The following is a 19,623-nucleotide window of genomic DNA, read 5'->3' as shown; positions in this document are numbered from 1 at the left end:
GTTCCATCTTTGTTTGGAGTCGCACATGCTCAGTAGCTAGATAAGGACAACTAGCCATTAAAAAGCAGAGTATGAGGGCGTGCCACGCTAGCAGCTAGGCGAGCATTATAACGTGTGTTTACCGAAGTGACCCACGTTGTCACGGAAGTAAAGGTGGACTACAACAGAACTGTGGAACAGTTTGTGAACCAGTGTTTTCTTTTGGAGATGGTATGTCCCTTTAGAGTGGACTTTGGCCTTTTTCCTTTGTAACCTATGACATGCACAAAAAAAGATGTGTTGTAATTCTATATAAAATATAGATATATATATATATATATATATATATATATAATTAAATGTTATATATACTGTATATATAACATAATAAAGGAAAGGGAAAAAGCCAAAAAGCATAATATGAGCACAAAAGAAAAATGCCATTTTCCATGGCCGTAATCCGTTACAATATATTCAAATTGGCATCACAAACATGCCCAGGACAATACTGTGTAACATTTTCATGTAAAAACATGAAAGTAAAAATGAAAGCTTTTTATACAGTATCATGTGTGCACATCTGCATGCATTTCAAAGCCTTGCCAGATGATTGTTATTACCAATACTATGTGGCACAGAGAGCTGAGTGTATCGCTTTATTTGGAATAAACATACACATAAACACACACACATGCTTTGTGTTCTGTGTTGCATTGGCAGGCAGTAATACCCCCATTAGCATATGAAAGACAGCAGCTGGAAGGTGTAGCTGTCACTGTTGCTGTTGCTTGTTGTGTTATCCACTTGGATGGCAGCTCCTCTGTTCTTGCTAACCCTTGCCTCGCTAACGTTTCGCTGTTGCACTCCCTCCTGTCTTTTTGTGTGTCTCCTTCTGTCTATCAGTCATGCTTTTTTCCTCCTCCATGTATGACTAATCAAATCCCTCAGGGGAAGGGACATACAGTTAATGCATTTATGAAGCGTAGACCCTCATTACAGACAATTTGGACAGAAATGATGTAAACATGCATTGTTTATCACATTTTGATAAGTTTCCCTTAGAAATTTCTGCGTTCATTTGTAATTTGTAAAATGTAACTGCTGAAGAAGCTTTTTCTAACTCAAGCAGTGCTTCTTAGAAAAATGTGAGTTACTTTGTAAAAAAAAAAGAAGAAGTTACAGTAGATCACTTATCACAAGCTGTAAGTTGAGTTGAAAGACAGAGCCGCCCTTGGCAAAGAACACTTTATCTCAGATAGCAGCAGGGTGCAACCTACCAACTGAAGTCGCTCTCTCCTCTTGTCTTTCTCTCTTTTTCTCACTCAAAGATGTAAATGTTCAAACAGACTAATTCCTTCAAAGCTCCAATGAGCATGAAAGACCAGTCTTTGCCTTCATTGCTAATTAATGGCCTTGCATTGCAGCTTGAAAGCATCATAAGCTTAGCTTCAGACTCTTATTAGCGGTAACTACACTATAGTTAGCTGCATTAAAATTACATTACGGACCTCATAGAGACACCTTATATGGATCCCCTTTTAGTCTAATGCTTTATTTTAAATGTAATTTACAGTACATGGAAATAAGATGAATTGTCTCGGTGCACCAAAGAAAAGGCAGGATAGCCCCACTGTTATTCAGATGGTCAGACTATTGTTGCTCTCTTTGTCACCTGTCCTTGTAACTGGTCAAACCACAAGAACATGATTTTTTATTTAGGCAAACCCAATGGCTGCATTAAGTTGTTATGGCAAATATGTTTGTAAAAACTTTTGCTTACACATCCAGCAGACATGTGGAAACATGTCAAAGTCAAATATTCCACCCGTCTCCAATGGTATAACTCCATTGAATGGACATTATCAGTGGTTATCAGACTCATATATACACCTACTAGCAGGTTCAGAAACCCGATTCTATAGGTAAGATATAGGATTATATTCCTATGGTAACAGTTGTTGTTAGATTGGTTGTAGTTTACATCAACATTGAATAATTTAGGGGTTTGCTCCAGTGCTCCCGGATGTTCCTCAATTTCAGCAGGATGTCCTCACCTTCCGCTTTCTTTGCGTTGGCATTTTCAACTCCTGTTGATTTATGAGGACTATGGTCAACTGCTCCTCAGATCTCTGCAGGGTAAATCAGGACAGATAGCTAGATATCTGTCCAATCTGAGTTTTCTCTTGCATGCCTAAAACAACTTTTGAACAGGTACTGTACATGTTCCACCAAAACAAGTCCCTTCCCGAGGCTGTTTTGAAGAGGCACCATTTTTGCATCATGACCGAAAGAACGAGATCAAGGAGCGGTTGAAATGGGTTTCCTCAGGAGGGTGGCTGGCGTCTCCCTTAGAGATAGGGTTTGAAGCTCCGTCATCCGGAGCTCGGAGTAGAGCCGCTTCTCCTTCACGTTGAAAGGAGCCAGTTGAGGTGGTTCGGGCATCTGGTAAGGATGCCTCCTGGGCGCCTCCCTAGGGAGGTGTTCCAGGCACGTCCAGCTGGGAGGAGGCCTCGGGGAAGACCCTGGACTAGGTGGAGAGATTATATCTCCAACATGGCCTGGGAACGCCTCGGGATCCCCCAGTCAGAGCTGGTTGATGTGGCTCGGGAAAGGGAAGTTTGGGGTCCCCTACTGGAGCTGCTACCCCGCGACTCGATACTGGATAAGTGGATGAAGATGGATGGATGGACCATTTTTGCATCCGGCGCTCAGTGTTGCCCAAGACGGTTGTGATTGGTCTAAAGAAATACCAAAAAAAAATATTTTTCTTCTATCCCAAAATGTTGGGCTGGCTATCCAGACCCTGTTTTTGCAGCGCTGTGGAGGAAGGTCTGGCAATGCAAGACTAGCTTGGTCAGGACCCCTTGGCATCACTTTTTAACACTCTGGGAGTCCCGTTGTGAATTCAAACAAAAGTAGCGTTACTTGGTTAGGTTTACGCAACAGAACTACTTGATTATGCTTAGGAAAATTTTGTGATTTGGGTTCAAATACGTTTGTTTCGTTAGTTAAGAACTCATAACATATGGTATTAAAGTTGACTTTTGGTTTCATCTTTTGTTTTTTGGTCTTTCAGGTGAAAGTCCTGTGTTTGTTTGTTTCCAGCTAACTGATAACTGCCTACTGAGCTAAGGTGTAGAGTAGGGCCATTCCACCACATATCTAAACAACTAATAATGCCCATTCATTTGTCTGATAACTTTCAAAGCGGGTGAATATTTACTCTCCATTAGCTCTGTTGTGGCCTCTGGCTTTTTTGCTTTTTTGTTGAGCTTTTCCTTTGGGAATAAGGTTGATGACAGCAGTAACTATAAGTTGCGGGCTGTAACAACAAAACAAAACAATTAGCTGAAAGACTCTAAAAGAGTTGAGGAGAGCTGCAAAGGTGGGTTATATTTCTTTGGGTTTGTCACGAAATGCGACCCCTCTTACACACATAGTCATTTGACCTATTGACTATTAAAATCAAAATATCAATCTTGATAAGTGCAGCTTTAAACACACTTTGGATAACTACTGTGTCATATTGTGGCTTTGTTAGTTCAATAAAAGTACAATCCTATACAATACAATTCATGTGATGATGTGATAATGTAATTATTTCCATTATCTTCCCCACAGTATCCACACTAATGATGTCAAAGGACTAAGTGGCAACAACTTCCACAAATCTTTTTAAAATATAAACTCAGTACACTTACACACGTAGGCTTGAGGACATGCTGGACAAGCTTCCTCACATCAGTTGACTTTGATAAGCACAACAAGGAGGGAAGGAAGAGCATTGTGTCAGTACTTGATGTTCTGTTCTGCTGTGTTCCCAAAATGTCACTCTTTTATGCTTTGTCATTCTTTACAACCGGAGTGCACGAGGGACACTAGCATAAACCTACCTATTTTCTTAGGTCCTTATAGGCTGTTTGACCAATGTTTGCATTCAGTGCCATACCTGGAACTAGTGTGAAGCAATACATACATATATATAAGTAGAATAGAAAACATGTGTGTATTAGGATTGCAGTGATGCCGGTGTTGTCACACAGGGGCTGCTCTGTGACAAGTAGAGGACCCAGAGTGATGATCCTTTAACTTATCAGATATCCATGTGTGATGGGAGTCAGTTATCCCATACATGGTACACCAGCTGGAGAGCCTTCTCATTGCAACAAGATACTTGTTTCCTTGGGTTTTTTAAATATTCAGTGGTGAAGTGGTGACACAGGTTCATGAGACAGTGCAAATAAAAGCTCTACTTCTTGATGGTTTTTACAATTACTGGAGAGAAATAGTAACAGAGAAAATATATGTAAGAGGAAAAAAAAACAATCTCCTCTCCTTGCCTTGTGTCTTGACCTCTCAGCTCGATTCATGTGAGCTTCAGGGTCTGGGGTCCTGTTTTATAATCTCCTGAGCACAATGAGATACAGGCGTTATATTGCAACAGCCACTCATAATCCAAAATCTTTTCAGGAAAAACAACAGCCATAAAAATCTGGGATTATGTTGTTCTGCACTACCGGTTCAGGGACAGGAATATATGTCTCTCTTCTGTCTTTCTTCTTTTAATCCTCTGTCACTCTATTTTGCTCTTTCAGCCTTTCTCTCTCTCTTTTTCTTTCTCTAAATCTGGTAAACGGCTTTGGTTCTTATCAGAATAGAATCCGACAGGAAAGGCTCTATTTGAAGGCTAAAGAGCAAAGTTTTCTGCAGATGCATTGTCAGGTTTATACTATAGTACAGTAAAAAGAGAGAAAGGCTGAGAGCATATAGATTCTTAGGGTTTAGACACTATTCTTCTACTTGCATTAAAAAAGTATTAGTAGATATTGTGCCCTTAACCCATCCCTGCATCAACCACCCTGCTACACTGTGGCTCAGTGTACGTAAACTGGATTAGAGGTTCAGACACAAACACAAGCACGTATGCACGCCTTTGGCTTTACATATTTGAACAGCACAGCTGAATATTTGGCCCAAGTGAAATGGGATTAAACTTTTACTGTCTCTTCAATTCCTGGTTTTTATGTGTGTGTGGCATGCTCATCCCTGCAAAGCCTGACAAGAAGGAGGCAATTGTTTTTAAACTCCTTGTGAACATGGTCTGCTGAACAAAAGTCTGTCCAGCCTAGATTCACATTTATGTAGGTTTAAATTGCCTGATAGTAAGACAACATCCCATCCATACAGATGTGTGTCTATAAACCCATAGAGGCATCACTGTGCAAAGCACAGCCACGGAAAGCAATTCAGTCTGTTTGTAAACGCTGCCAGTGGGACTACACTGCATTCATTCATCTGTCTTTCCCCTCCCTCAACCGTCCTTCCCCACCTGCTTCCCCTTTCCCCTTCACTTCTCTCCTCCGACCTCCTCATTTCCCCCTGATGACAACACCTACACATGATTAAAGATAATCCATGCTGGCCATTGACTGCAATTAGGGAGCATTTCATATGAGAGGCAGCATGGAGAATTTTCACTTACTCTTTCTGTGTTCCCAGTTGTGTCTTTTACTCAACTGACTCCAGCTTACTGAGGAAAAAGACACCAGAGGGAGCCAAGATGAAATACACTTTGGAGAGGAGAAAACCAGTGAGCCCATATTCACTGCTACTAACAGCACTATTTTGAAAAAAAAGTCCGCTCCGAGCACAAGTAGGAATAGGCAGACTAGTTTGGTGGTTATAAATGTCAATGTCTTGTGGAGAATTATGATTCTTTTAATTTGGTTTTGGCCTAATTTCAAATTCTTAATGTATCTTCTGAATGGGTGAACTAGCATGAACAGTAAGCAGGTGGTACTTGGGATGTCAATACTGGTAAAATTAGTCTCTTAAACACCTTTTGTAAAGAAAATAAATTAGTATGCAACAATAAAGAAAGAAAAGCATGCAGAGGAATTGCATCAACTGACCGTTTTTGACTATTTGTGTGATTTAAGGGCCCTCTAGTGGTCAGGTCTGCTTTCTTACCAAAAGTTGTATGCTGATCAAACAGTAATGAAAATGTTACTCACCTAAAACCCAGTTAATTTACAGTCTCACAGATTAATATTATGGTTATTTAAAGTTTTTGTTATGATGAGTGGTATTCAAAGCACACCTGGTAGACAGGTATGTAGAAAAATAAAAATAAAATCATGTTTTGGTCATGAACCTTCGTCAGCACATCTTTAATCTAAAGCCCAGGTTGTAACAATGACTTTTCAAGCACCCGAGACGGTTAACTTATTTCTAGTTTGGTACTTTGATCATTTCTCGGCCTCAAATATTTGTCATGTTTTTTATTTGATATTTTCGAGAAACAATTATTTCAACTATTTTTACATCTGTCTTTACATCTGATTGTTTTCGGTATTGAGTCATCTTTTGATTGTTTTCTTAATTAACCGATTAATCGTTTGGTCTAAAATTGTCAGCAAATTAGGAAAATGCCAATGTTCCCAGAGCACACAGTGACACTTTCAAATATCTTGCTTTGTCGGATGTATAACTTTCATAAAAGACGAAAAAATAAAATAAAAAACATTTTAAAAATATAATATATAAAAATATATAAAAAATAAAATATTTACATTTGAGAAGCTGGAAACCGTAAGCCTTTGCCATTTTTAAAATGAAGTGCTGACAGCGTGCGGGATCTTTGTTTTCAAAGCATCTGAAATGCAAAAGAGTCCAGATGCCATCTCCATGTTTTTGTCCAAACGAGATCAATGACATGAATTTTCTTCTGCTCCTTGTCATCAGTATTACTCACTATTCCTGCACGATGATCTTGTGCAAGCAGTGAAATGCATGCAGGTTGTACAATGTGTGTTACACCACTAAGTGTCGCTGTGTCCTCACATTTAAGCTGTGTTAGTGCCGAAGGGTGAAGTGAGGTTATCTTTGGTCCATCTCGTCTCTCATGAGTAAACTTCCTCAGGGACATGATGGGGGAGTCAGCAGTTCACCGCAGCCTCGAGCTTGTTCTCTTGTTTTCTGTGTCCACTAATCCTTACTGACCAGTGGGGGAAAAAGATGAGAAATGCCAGAAATGGGTTTCGCAGAGACATAATTGATATTGGTGTTGTGCCCTCAGGGCAAAGGTACAGTGTGACCCCAATACTGAATTATTTAAGTTTTGATAACTCAATGAAAGGCTTAAATACAGTATGTGCCACTTTTAATGCACAAGCAGTCCTATTAAAGAGATACTTTTCTGTAGTACTTCTGCAACTTCTTCAAACTTTGTGTTTTTCATTTCTAAAGGTTTCTATGCCACACTGGACACTGTGATGCAATGTCAGCATAGTCTGTGACTGTGATACGGTATGCCCCATAATGTTTACATGATAACAAAATCACAACAGTGGAATGTGAACAGATGTCCTGTACTCTATCCTAATACTACTATCTAAACTGTATGGTGTAAGAATAAAAGTACAATACAATAAGGACATGTTGATACAAGAGTCTACTGTACAACTCTATAATTTATATTTGATTGATAACGCAAAAAAATGTGTTACATCACCCATGCAGGTTTGTATGTACAGTTTTGCAATAAATTTTCACAGTTTAACAGTTTAATAATCTTGTCTAGTAATCTATACTTTCCTCATCACTTTATTCTTCCATGTGACACTTACTCACATACTACTTGGCATTTAAAATCACACATTTGGATAGATTTCTCTTTACTTTTAAACAATTTCACCATTGAAAATTAAATAGGTGGATTGTAAAGTAAAGTTTTGGTTGGTCTTCAACGGTGTAAAGGCAGACATCTGCATTATCATTCAGCCGGTAACAATAACAGTTAAGACATAATCTCATAGGGTACTCATTATAGTTGCAACTGTTGCAACTATCTACTCTAACATAATTTAAAATCCATCATTTTCAGTGAAAGGTGATTGGTGCCATGACACCAGACTAACAACACTTTTGTACCAATTCCTTTTTGAGCTTGTTGTGTTTTGCTTTCAGGCAATCAGTCTTCCTCTCTACAGTAAATCACTCAACAGCTCTTCTTGATGCCCTTGTATACAACAACAGAGTCAAAATACACCACTTGACTTTGTATGTCTAAATTACTGTGACATAGTCTAGTTTACTTGTAGCAGTGTGGGTGTTGACAAGTTCTCCTCTCGAAGCCGTACAAACTAGTTGTATTGTACATTAATGAGCCCATGTTTGCATGCTGGTAGTCTGGATCAGCAGAAGTACATTTCCAGGGTAATTGCCACATGTGCCAGATGTCCCTAACCTTCCGCTCTCTGCGTGTTGATGTTCATAAACTCCATTCTCTTCGAGAAACAGCAACAAACTTCGAGCTAGCAAGCTACACGCTGAAAATTAAAGCTTCTGAAGAAAGTTTGGATTGTGCAACAAGGCCGGCCTGCTTGGTTCTTTCGGGGAATGATTGTAAGGATTTACAAAGAATTTTGGTTTAGGATGTTTTGCGACCCCAATACTGAATTATATTGCTATAGACCAAGTACAAACCGCGATACACTGGTAGGAGCAAATTACATTTAAGCATGTATCTAACTAATGTAAATAAAATAAATAGCTAATTTCATTGTATGGTGTTAAGAGCTAACTTCATTAACTATTTTCTTATGGTATTTTCTTTTGCAGGGTGCAAATGCTTCACCAAAACAAGTTCTTCCCCGAGACCAGTTTGCCCAAGATGATTGTGATTGGTTAAAAAAATGCAAAAAGGTTTTTTTTCTCCTATTCCAGAATGTCTCTGTGGTACAGCCCGACTTTACTCCACAGAGCTTTGGAGATAGGTCTCATCAATGCGATGTGAATGATGGTGATACCGGGTACAGTAAATAAAGCTAATTTTAAGGCTTGTGGTTTTGTTTAAATGATTCAGGATATCTGTCTCTTGACAGCTCATTAGTAGTCTTCTCTGTCTTGTTTCCCAAAGTTGTAGTTTGACTTCTGAAGGTGCTGCTCAATACTAGCACCGGATTCCTGTACTGACATTCAGTCAGGCTCTGCCATGGTGCTAAATGCTGGAAATACCACCCATACGGCTCCTTGCTGCTGTTAGGCGACTAGCTCAGGTACTGCAACCCAGAGTTTGATGTTAATGTTTACATGTTTTCTGTAATGTTGAAAATAATACTTTAATTATCCTATTTCTTTCATTTATGTGCCTATAATAAAAAACAGGTGTTTCTAGATTGAGAAAGTAACAAATTCAGACATGCCTTCTTGTGAAATAGGTGCTGGAAGCTTGGTGGTGTAGAAACTACATTGGCTCTTGGTTGCTGACAGTTAATTCCATATACTGTTAAATATTTACAGTCTATGGTTGATTCAAATGATTGTATTTCTGTCATCCACTCCTACAACTGACTACAAACCATTCCACGTCTCTTTTGTGTAGCAGAGCAAGGTGTTTTAGATTGGATGGTGCTAATAAAATAGCTTTCTCTCTATATTGGACCAGGTCTCTCTGTTCCCTCTAAAACGTGCACTGTCAAGATGATATATCTCTGGTTAACAGCATGAATTAACATGTGGACGTTTGTGAATTGATTTTAGCCTGAAATTTAAAGTTATAAATGCTGGTGCTCTTAGACGTGAAACCTTAGAAACTCAAAAGTTTGATTAATTTACACTCACAACTGGCTCTGTGTGCACCACTGGCCAAAGTAAATATTAAAAGTTCCCAAATAGATGTATCCAGTCCAAACAATCCAACTATTTAAATGTATAGACTCAGCTGATGCACCACATAACATGCCAAAATAGCCGTTTAAAAAGGGGCAGACTGAGAATAATGGAGTACAGGGGTGTTGTAAATGCATACGCAGGGCTATGTTTTCTCTAAACTGCAGCTGCATTTCAAACCCTCATCTTTCTCTAGCCTACACACTTCAGCTATCAGCTCCCCCTCACAGACAGCTTACAGAAATAGAATCAGCATTCTATCTGACTGGGAGGTGCCACTGTGCATTGGTTTATCTGAATATACAGTCTGTGGGTATTACCATGGAAACTGCAGCGAGCTGCCAAAATTACTGTCAAAGAGCCCGTATACAGAGAAGTCAGATAAATTCAGTTTATTGTTGAGGCTTGTGTTGTTTTCCCCTCATGAAAAGGAAACCCACTAGAAATAGAGTGTTTATAATAGGCCACTGTGGGTTAATTACAAGCCTAGCCTACTGTATGCCATGAAATGTTCTTCTTACCCTGAACATGCTGGGGTTTTACTTGTTTTACTGTTCTCAAGACTGAATTTATTTACGACCTCATGAGAGGTTAAAAGCCCAAATGCCTGTTGTGTACGTTCCTGATGCACTGTGGGAGAAAATTATTTGGGTAAAAGTCCATCTCCTAACAAAGAAGAAAAAGAAAAAAATCTCCGATTTTTTAAAACACTGAATAACATTGGAAACTTATTTGTGGGATAACGGAAAACGCAACTTGGTGGTAAATGACAGACCACTTCTTTATATGATGTCATCTCTAACCGTAAATGGGAGGGGACTTTGAAACGGTTAAACCCTTTGGGCCAATAGCGTGAAGGCGCTGGAATCTCAAATATGGAAGACACCGTGCTGCATTCATTTGCATCCAGGAATCTTCCAACTACCGATGTACTGCTCTGAACGAGAACGTGGTGTACGTCTGACGCTCTGTCCTAAATATATCAATTCTGTGTTTTTTAATAGGTGTTTCAATGCTATAGATGTTGATGGTGGTGTGCCGGGTCTGGAAACTAAGTATAAGAAAATAAGAAATTAATTAATTAGATTTTTAGAAAGACACTTTCACTGTTCAAAATACACATCCTTTATGTCTAGGTGTTGAAAAACTGTAATGATTAATGCTTGTCAAGTACTCGAGAACACTGTTGAACACTCCCTCAAAATTCTATTTTTATTAAAAAAAGAAAAAGAAAAAAGAAGGTAAAACCTAGCTCTTCATCAGGTACAGAAGTATCACCTGAGCCAGATTGGACTCAAAATATGTTTTTATGTTTCACATGTGCAACTGGCAGTACCAGAGTCACAGTTGGATTAACTTCAGTATGCGTATCAACATAGTGCACTGTCACAATTGAGACACGGTGTAATAGCCTACATCATGCTGTTACAAATTTAGTGTGGATTTGGGACACAAAGTAGAATGGATTTGTTTGATACCAGGGATCATTTTTAGACAATATAGTAACCCAATCATACATTTTAAGGAAATTTAAGAAATATAGATGCAAACAGTAGCTTGACAATGTGTTCAGGTTCTTTATTTGTCATGTGCACAACAATTAGCCTACATTACATTATGACATTATAGGCTATATAAAAAACAATTAATCAATTATTTGGGTAAACATGCGGCAGATTAATCAACAATTAAAATAATAGTTACTTGCAACCCTATTACCGTTGAACTTCCGAACCAAATGATACGCAAATGGGGAGTTTAAGTTTCCGGGGGAGCCTGAATGCATCATTATGGGAGGGTCTTGTGAGTATCTGTTTGGTCGCTTTACTACTACAGCTGCTTCAAGGGACAGAAGACACGGAGGTCTTTGATATTTGAAAGCACATACAGTCTAAGAAAGGTAAGATAATTTTTTTTTTTGCTGTTGTTATACTCAGTTAATTTTGCTAGCACAGTGACTTAGTAAAAGCGATTTTGAAGTTTGAAGGTAGAGTAGCTTCAAAAGACACGTTAATGAACCGAGATACTAACGTTACCAGCACCAACCAGCATCAGCTTGGTCAGTTGAAACCTGTTACTTGTTTAGCTAACCTAGAAGTTTTCTAGCGAAATGGCTGACGTGTTTTGACGTTTAGCTACTTGATAGAAATATATAAAGAAAAAGTATCATTATTACTTAGGGACACACCTGTTTGTTCTCTCAAGGCGGGGATGTGTATCATATCAGCATTCCCACCACACAAACCTGGCCCATAATACAACGTTACTTCATTACGTAATTTAACTACTTAAGCTGTGGAGGCAGGCAGAGAGGATCTTTAGTTAGCTAAGTACTCGCTGTAAAAACTTTATTGCCTCTTTCTCTTTTCGAAAACCTGTTTAGTGAGCTTGAAATATTATTGGTAGGCTAAAACATAAATACTTTAGGTTACCGAGTGAGTGAACTTTTTCGTATAGTTGTGGTCAAAAACTCCCTCATCTTCGCCTGTTTTAAATAACGTAAATGTTAAAACATTTTGTCCGTCCCGAGGAAATTCCTCTCTCCTAGTCACCACACCCTTGTTGTGCTGCTCTGCTACTTCAGCGCAGATCCTCATATCTCATATTCCCATGTCTCGGCGTGTATACCATAACAAAAACGCCCCTCCCCCCATATATCTGAGCCCTGCGAAACTCATGCCACGCATCAACTGGACTACTTCCATCTGTGTCTGTACAATTTCACACACACAGCATGTTAAAGGGCAGACGTACAAAGCCGAAGATTGCTTAAAATACCTATCTTACTACAATATGTTTGTAAGTCAAATTTGTGTGTGGCTACTACAGAAGAAAGTATGATGTCATTGTTGCTGGACAGTTGACTGCTGTCCAAGCTGTTTGCAGGTAGTGGTCAGAAGTGGAAGTGACGCACACGCACACACACACAAAACACACGACACAACACAAATCAGTGCCAAGGCAGTTGATGGAAACTTTGGGGAAATCCCCAATCTAGACTAATGTAATGTAAAAGCACAAGTCATGATGTCGACTGTTGTCATCACAGTGTGGTTCTAACTGTCACTCTACCACGTGATGCAATCCAGAGCTGCTGTGTGTGTGAAGTGGGAGTTACAAGTAGTAGTTTTAGTGGTAGTATTTGCACAGGTCTACGAAATAATGCAAATTACAAATAGATGGTTGGATATACTAGTATGCCTAAAAGAAAATGCATGCACACAGAGGAATCTTTGTAAAAATGTAATTAGAGAAATGATAAAAGTTTCTCAACGTTGAGTAATAACATGTTTTGCAAGGTTTTCTAGGCTTGTAGTACATTGACAAGAAAGCCCAAATTACATATATTTAATTCATATCATACCAATAATTTAAGCTTATAGTTTTGAATCAGAGCCCCTCAGTGTGTGCATAAAGTAGCTTGTGAAAAGTCGGATGTGTCAGACACATTTATTCAACGTTTAGGTAAGTATATAAGTATTGGATCAAAGTTGTTATCGGCAGATACACGATATTAAAGGATCGTGATCGGGCCAAAAACACTTGATCAGGACATCCCTACAAATGACCTATATCCTACATTTAAAATAAAAAATAAGTGTCATGTTGACATAATTGACATCACCATTATGTGTATTCTTTTCTTCTTGCCATATTGAGGTCATTTCAGAAGACAGCTGAATAGCTCAGTACAAAAGTATTTATGGAAAACTATTCTAGATCAAAAGCTCCATATATGCCAGGATCACCATACCAGAGGCTATTTCACCCTGGTGATGTACCCCATTTTGTTCCCCTTGGCATGCTCTCCACCACTGACCTACTGTAAGTGTTTTTACTTGTTGCCTATTGTATGTGCCAGCTGGAGCTTCACAAATTGTGAACATAGGATGTTCGCCTGTAGTAGTTCTTCCAAGCAAACCTCTGAAGCAAAGATTTAGGACGTAGTGCATGGACAGAAGGGGGATTGCCCAAATGGGAATTTTTCCATCCTTCCAGCTCATACTCATATTCTATCGGAAAGCTGCTGGTTTGTACATTGTTAAGCTATGGGTGGTTATCAGTAGAGGTGTTTAAACACAATGTTCCACAGTATCCTGTCCTAGACTAGTTAGGGCAACTTTCCCACCACAGTATTTTCCAAGGAAGCCAGTGTCATACTGAAAAAGAGTTTGACTGCAGTGTCTATGAAACAGAACAGAGGAAAATACGGAGCTCTCATCTGATTTCTAATCATCTGCATTGAATTGGCGTCTGCATTGAATAGGATGTCTGTACACTGGTGGGTGTATCACCTACAGACAGCATGCAAATGAGAAAATCCTCTGGGGAAACAAAATGTATCTCTGGGAGAGTTTCCTGTTTAGATCTGTGGTGCTTGCAGTTTCAGGAAGTCCATAAAAGGACAATTAGGAAAGCTGAGCATTTCTGCTGACTATCATTATATAACATTGTAGCCCTTTGGGATGGGTTCTGATAGCTGGTTCCATTTAGGACTCGGTTGGCAAACAACCGAGATTAGTTAAGCTGAGATGCTTATGAATCTCTAATGAATCCTTTTTAGCTCTCCTTACGCTTTGATTAGCAAAGAGCACTGGAAAACACATAGACATCAGTCTTTATATTTGTAGCCGACTGTTGCTGGCTAAAATGACACACATCACTAATCATAGTAATGTTAATTCTGTAATGATATAACATAACTCTGGAACGCCGCTGTACGATTACTGTGTTGTTGTTTTTTAATTCAGCAGGGACCAACAGAGTGGTGACTCTTCCCTGGAGAAATAATCGAGTTCATCACCTCACGCCAACTAACAATCTGCTTGTTGTTGTTCATATCAACATTTTAATCTCATCAATTGAATAGTTCTGAATCAGGGCCTTCAGTGTTTGAACTAGGCTACAGCTGTTATTGAATGTGTCCGACATGTTTACCACTTCCATTTATTATGCTGCTCCTCTCATTGCCAGGTTGTAGGTACAGGTTGTGAACATTTCAAACTGAAGTCTTTTTTTTTTTCCCTTGTCAGCCAACAAACGATTAGATATCTTTTGAGTGACAGTTATTTTAGCCTTTTGGTACGTGCAGATGTTAAAAGGCAAATATAATGAGACTTGATAAGGGGGTTGAAAGGAATCGGATTTGATAAAAAAGCTATTGAACACTTTAGATAGCTGCAGGGCACAGATGTGCTGGACGGATGAGAGAGACAGTCATGTTGCGGGGGGGTGGCTCCATCCAGGCTGCATACATGTGTGTCAGCTTTGGCTTTAATGTGTGTGTGTGTGTGTGTGTGTGTGTGTGTGTGTGTGTGTGTGTGTGTGTGTGTGTGTGTGTGTGTGTGTGTGTGTGTGTGTGTGTGTGTGTGTGTGTGTGTGTGTGTGTGTGTGTGTGTGTGTGTGTGTGTGTGTGTGTGTGTGTGTGTGTGTGTGTGTTGGAAAGGAGGAATGCAGCACCCTAAGGATACGGAACATTAGCTCCCTGATGGTGACATCACACTGCAACACAGGAAGAGAGAGAGAGAGAAAAAGAAATGGATGAGACAAGGACAATGTGAAAACAAGAGACTGGAGAAGGTAGCTAAGGGAACAAATAATTGAGAGTAAGAAACTGTGTGAAATCAAGAAAACAGAAATACATAAAAGATTTCATACCAAATTCTGATTAACTTTGTTCCCAATCCACTCTGACTAAATCATCCATTTATTTATTTTGTACTCATGGAATATTAATCAAGACTTACTTCACTTTGGTATGTTTTAAGTTTCTCCATATCTGTTGCTTGTGCTGCAACAAGCTCAAGATCTAGATTTGACCACCTTCCTTCCCTCCATTTGTCTGACTGTTTGTTTGTACTGCAAGCGTAGGTTCAGGGGCGGATGAAAGGATAATTCTGTGTGATATTTCTCTCTTTCGCCCTCTGAGTGATAAATCCACTCCACTGTGATAAATTGGGCTGGGGGAGTCTCAATGGCGCTGTCCTATTTTGAGCTCCAGCTAGGCTCTCTGACTTTAGCTTTTCCCTGGCCTAGATTCTAAGCAGCTACTGATCTCAAGTTTGATTCAACCTTCAAAATTTGAGCTTGGCTTCAACTTCTCTACAAGAATTTCTCTTATCCAATCTCATGCAAAATTGGGTTTTATAAGTAGGGAAGAAACAGAAGATGAAACGCAGCAGTATTTTCTAGGTACATCCTTTTTTCTCTACATTATACAGCTCTGCGGTTCATACTTAGCCTTAAGTAGGGCTGCATGGTGCAGCTGACACTACTGCAAGTAAACAAACAAGGGTTAAGCAAGATGCCAGAAAGACGGCAACAAAAATGTCTTATGTCTTATTTAGTTAGTACTGTTCTGTCAGTAAGGGACGATGGACGTCGAAATTTAAGGAACGGCAAGAGAATCAGTTATTTATGACCAAATTACAAACCAGATACGTGATGTGGTGTAATGTTCCTGATGTCCTGCTTCCAGAGAGAGAGAGAGAGGGAAAGAGAGAGAGAGAGATTAGTTTATTTTGTAACGGGTATGTAGATCCTTTAAATGATAATGTAGTCACTCCTACATTTTTCAACTTGGGAACAAAATGTGCTCCTTGGGAGGGAAAAAAGCTACAGAATTTTTAGGTTTCTGTGACAAAGACATTTGTACTATAAATTTGTGCCTAACAATGTATAAGAATGCAGGAAATTAAGTCTTTGACCCTCAAAATGTCCTGGGGGACAGACCCCCCCCCCACACACACACACACACACTTCGTATGTGTCCCCTGAAGGGCCCGTTCTGAGCCAGGAAAACCCCTGAATTTACAGTTAGTTCTTTGACATTTCAGTCAGTATGTGGTGTAAGATAGAGATTTCGTACCCATACAATTGAAATTGCATCGTAACCCGTACAATTAAAATGGTATTTGCTGCAGTTTTGCCTCAAATGTTTCCCATGTTACTCTTCATTTATAATCCAGTCCTTAACATTTCAACCAGCAGGAGGGGGGAGGGATGTTGTGTTTAAAAAAAAAAAAAAAAAAAGGGTGAGGGCTGTTGAAAGTGGGTGAGACATTCCTCAAAGCTTACGTCATTCCACATTTGGTGACCTATATTAATCATGATGTGGAATGCATTTTGCAGCTTTGACCAATCAGTGTGTCAATATCTGAACTGTTATCACTCACTTAATGTATCTGTAACAACTCAAACTCTTTGTTCATACGTCACCTGCAAGTGTATGACAGGGCTGTCCAGTAGGAGCTGCTTGTGTCACTTTCCAACAAATCAGGGAGGCCATATTTATCCATTTGTGGTGAGCTAAATGTCCCCGGAGCAGCTGGAATTCCTTATCTTCTTGTAATTCTATATCTACATTTCTCTGTCCTCATTCAGTAACTTCTGGCAACATGTTTAGCTAAGGTCAGAGCTCCTATATTTAATACACTTTAAATAGGGGGAAAAATTGAAATTGAAGAATTTAAGGACTGAAACTGAAACTCCTTTACCCATGTATGTATCCACACCCTTTTATTCAGTGCAGAACAGAAGTCACAACAACACAGTTTCTACCTATGCTCTGTCAATCTGAATGGAAAGGTAAAGCGATTAATTTGAGTTCAAGTCCAGGCTTGATTTGGCCACGCATGGGCCTGTGTTTGACTCTGGCCATGGTCTCCTCCTGACTTCCATCAGTTCATGTGGCTAAGAGGCATCTACGTATCATGACAATGCCTACACCAGGTTTCGCCATAGGAAATGTATAAGCGGGTGAGACGTGAAATATGCTCCGGCAAGTTCAGTTTCCTGGTCAATGAGTTTGAAGGCTTCTCAGACTCCAAAACACAGCACTGCAGTTTATATTTCTCTAAGACAGGATTTTACAACTCAGTCACGAGTTCCCCTGTAAAAACATAAGTTGTTCATGTTGCATAGTAATCTACCAGGAATGTTCACTTGCATGTGTTTAATTGGTCACATAGCAGTGCCCTGTCAAAAGACATTACTACGTGAAAAGTAAAAGTTGACACACACACACACAGGACTTAAATCGGTCTGTAAATATACCAGTTGATGGGTCATGTGATGACCAGATGTAACATTAAGGCAAAAAAAGTGATTTCCCATAATAATTGTTTCTAGTGTCCTGTAGTGTTTTTGCATAATGGGGCTGCCTGGGAAGAGAGAAGTGTCTCATTGTTGGTGGCAGGAAGTTGGATAGCTTCCCACGAAGGAACATAACTGAAGTCCAAATGCAGCTGTTAATCGCTAGCATTTAAAGGTGTGGTATCATCTGCAAAATGCCACTGAAACATCTTTCTGCCTCTCATATCATTTAATGAAACTGCTGTTCTGCACACATTGTTCCTCACCCACAACGCTGTGTGGTCTCAAAGTTGTAACGGAGCACAGCGGGGCATTTTTCAACAGCTGGCACAGCAGGAACATGCACTGGGGCTTTAAATACTCAGCATGGATCCATCAGTAAATGCCTGGATCCATCCCCATGCTTAATGTCATCACAATGCAATGAGTGAACTCATACAGTGTGAATGATGGTTTTAATCTTTTGAACTCTTGAGTGCCTTCAGCATTTAGATAAGTCTAATAGCATAAAGACATCTGATTAGATCAGACCTAAACCTTATGGCTGCTCACCACAAGCTTCTTCATTTGGATCTTAAGTTAAAAGCATTTTATCATCGGGGAAGTTTTGCCCTCTTGTCATGAAAATGCACTAATACACAGCAATGCACTTTGATTCTGCCCGTGTTGGAGTGGTAAATGCCTACATGCCATTTGATAGTGAGAGTTTTGTGGCTTATACTTCAAATCAAACGGGTCACTAACTTCAGTTTTGGTGTAAATACCTTGAGTTTGCTGATCCATGTGATTAAGAATGTTTTTGGTGGTTGCTATTGTTACCCCCTACCACTTCTAATGGACAAGAGAAGCTAATGTGTTACATGGGCGTCTGTGCTTCATGTGCGTGGAATGAGAACTTTGTACTTTGGTGTGTGTGTGTGTGTGTGTGTGTGTGTGTGTGTGTGTGTGTGTGTGTGTGTGTGTGTGGTGGTGTGGGGTTGTGTGTGGTTTGTGTGTGTGTGTGTGTGTGTGTGTGTGTGTGTGTGTGTGTGCTATAGCTCACCACTTTATGGCTGTTAGTACATTTCATAGTTCTTTTTTTAACACTGATATGTATTTAGTGTATTTGAAGTGTTTTTTTTTTTTCTTCTTAAATAATTCCTCCCCCAAACACTATCAGAGGCCTACCACAACATAAATCCAGGCCACACTTAATTATTGATTGTTGAATGTAACACAAAGAGTGTCATAATACAAGAAATGGCAAAACAATGAGATATTCTTAGATGCATTTAATTTGCTTTTAGTTAGGTTAATGTAGTCTAAGTAATATAGGTATAATTTTAAGATTCAGTTAAACTCACTTAAATGCCACAGATAAAGTGTCCTAGTTAGTTTTGACTTGATAATCATAATATTCACATGAAATTGTACAACCTGCACTCTGTTATGTGGGCGTCTGCTCTCCAGGAATCCTCACACACACTTACTATCCCATACCGAGTCCAGAGGCCTGTACTATGAATCAAGATCAACATGCCCTGGATTTCTTTCAGTTACCCGGCTTCACTAACACTAACTACCGCGATCCTGCATAAGCTGTGTCACGATGGGGGTTAACAGCTAGTTCAATCAACCCAGGGTTTCCCAATCCAGCGGCACTGTACGTTCACATGAAAGAGGCGGTGTTTGCACTATCGCTAACATCTATTTTAGTCTATCTTAGTTGGAAAATCCATGAAGCACATGAAGCATCTGGATGTCTCCTCTGTTGTTAGGTGAACTATAGCTGCCAAGAGGACGTGTTAACTGCATTCAGAGCAAACAAATGGATAAAGCATGAGTGAATAATAAATAACCATAACACTTTCTTAAAGAAAACAATTGACCTCTTCAAGG

The 19,623-nt window shown here is 39.5% G+C and overlaps 1 protein-coding gene, 1 long non-coding RNA gene and 1 pseudogene across 2 annotated transcripts in view; all 3 read left to right on the top strand.

Moving 5' to 3' along the window:
- LOC116692796 (uncharacterized) overlaps positions 1–270 on the top strand; it is a 10,659-nt gene extending 10,389 nt beyond the window's left edge. Inside the window, exon 3 of the long non-coding RNA XR_004332784.1 lies at positions 193–270. This is a non-coding gene — a long non-coding RNA (uncharacterized LOC116692796). The remainder of the gene's footprint in view (positions 1–192) is intronic.
- An 11,163-nt stretch (positions 271–11,433) lies between these two features.
- LOC116692461 (rho-related GTP-binding protein RhoA-D-like) overlaps positions 11,434–19,623 on the top strand; it is a 22,302-nt pseudogene continuing 14,112 nt past the window's right edge.
- LOC116692455 (rho-related GTP-binding protein RhoA-C) overlaps positions 11,599–19,623 on the top strand; it is a 732,216-nt gene continuing 724,191 nt past the window's right edge. Inside the window, exon 1 of the mRNA XM_032520775.1 lies at positions 11,599–11,710. The gene's annotated coding sequence lies outside the window, so the exon portion shown is untranslated. The remainder of the gene's footprint in view (positions 11,711–19,623) is intronic.

The sequence above is a fragment of the Etheostoma spectabile genome, chromosome 7 (assembly GCF_008692095.1).
Source record: "Etheostoma spectabile isolate EspeVRDwgs_2016 chromosome 7, UIUC_Espe_1.0, whole genome shotgun sequence".
NCBI classification, from domain to species: Eukaryota; Metazoa; Chordata; class Actinopteri; order Perciformes; family Percidae; genus Etheostoma; species Etheostoma spectabile.
The sequence above is the reverse complement of the archived record's forward strand: the minus strand, read 5'-3'. Positions and strand labels throughout refer to the sequence as shown.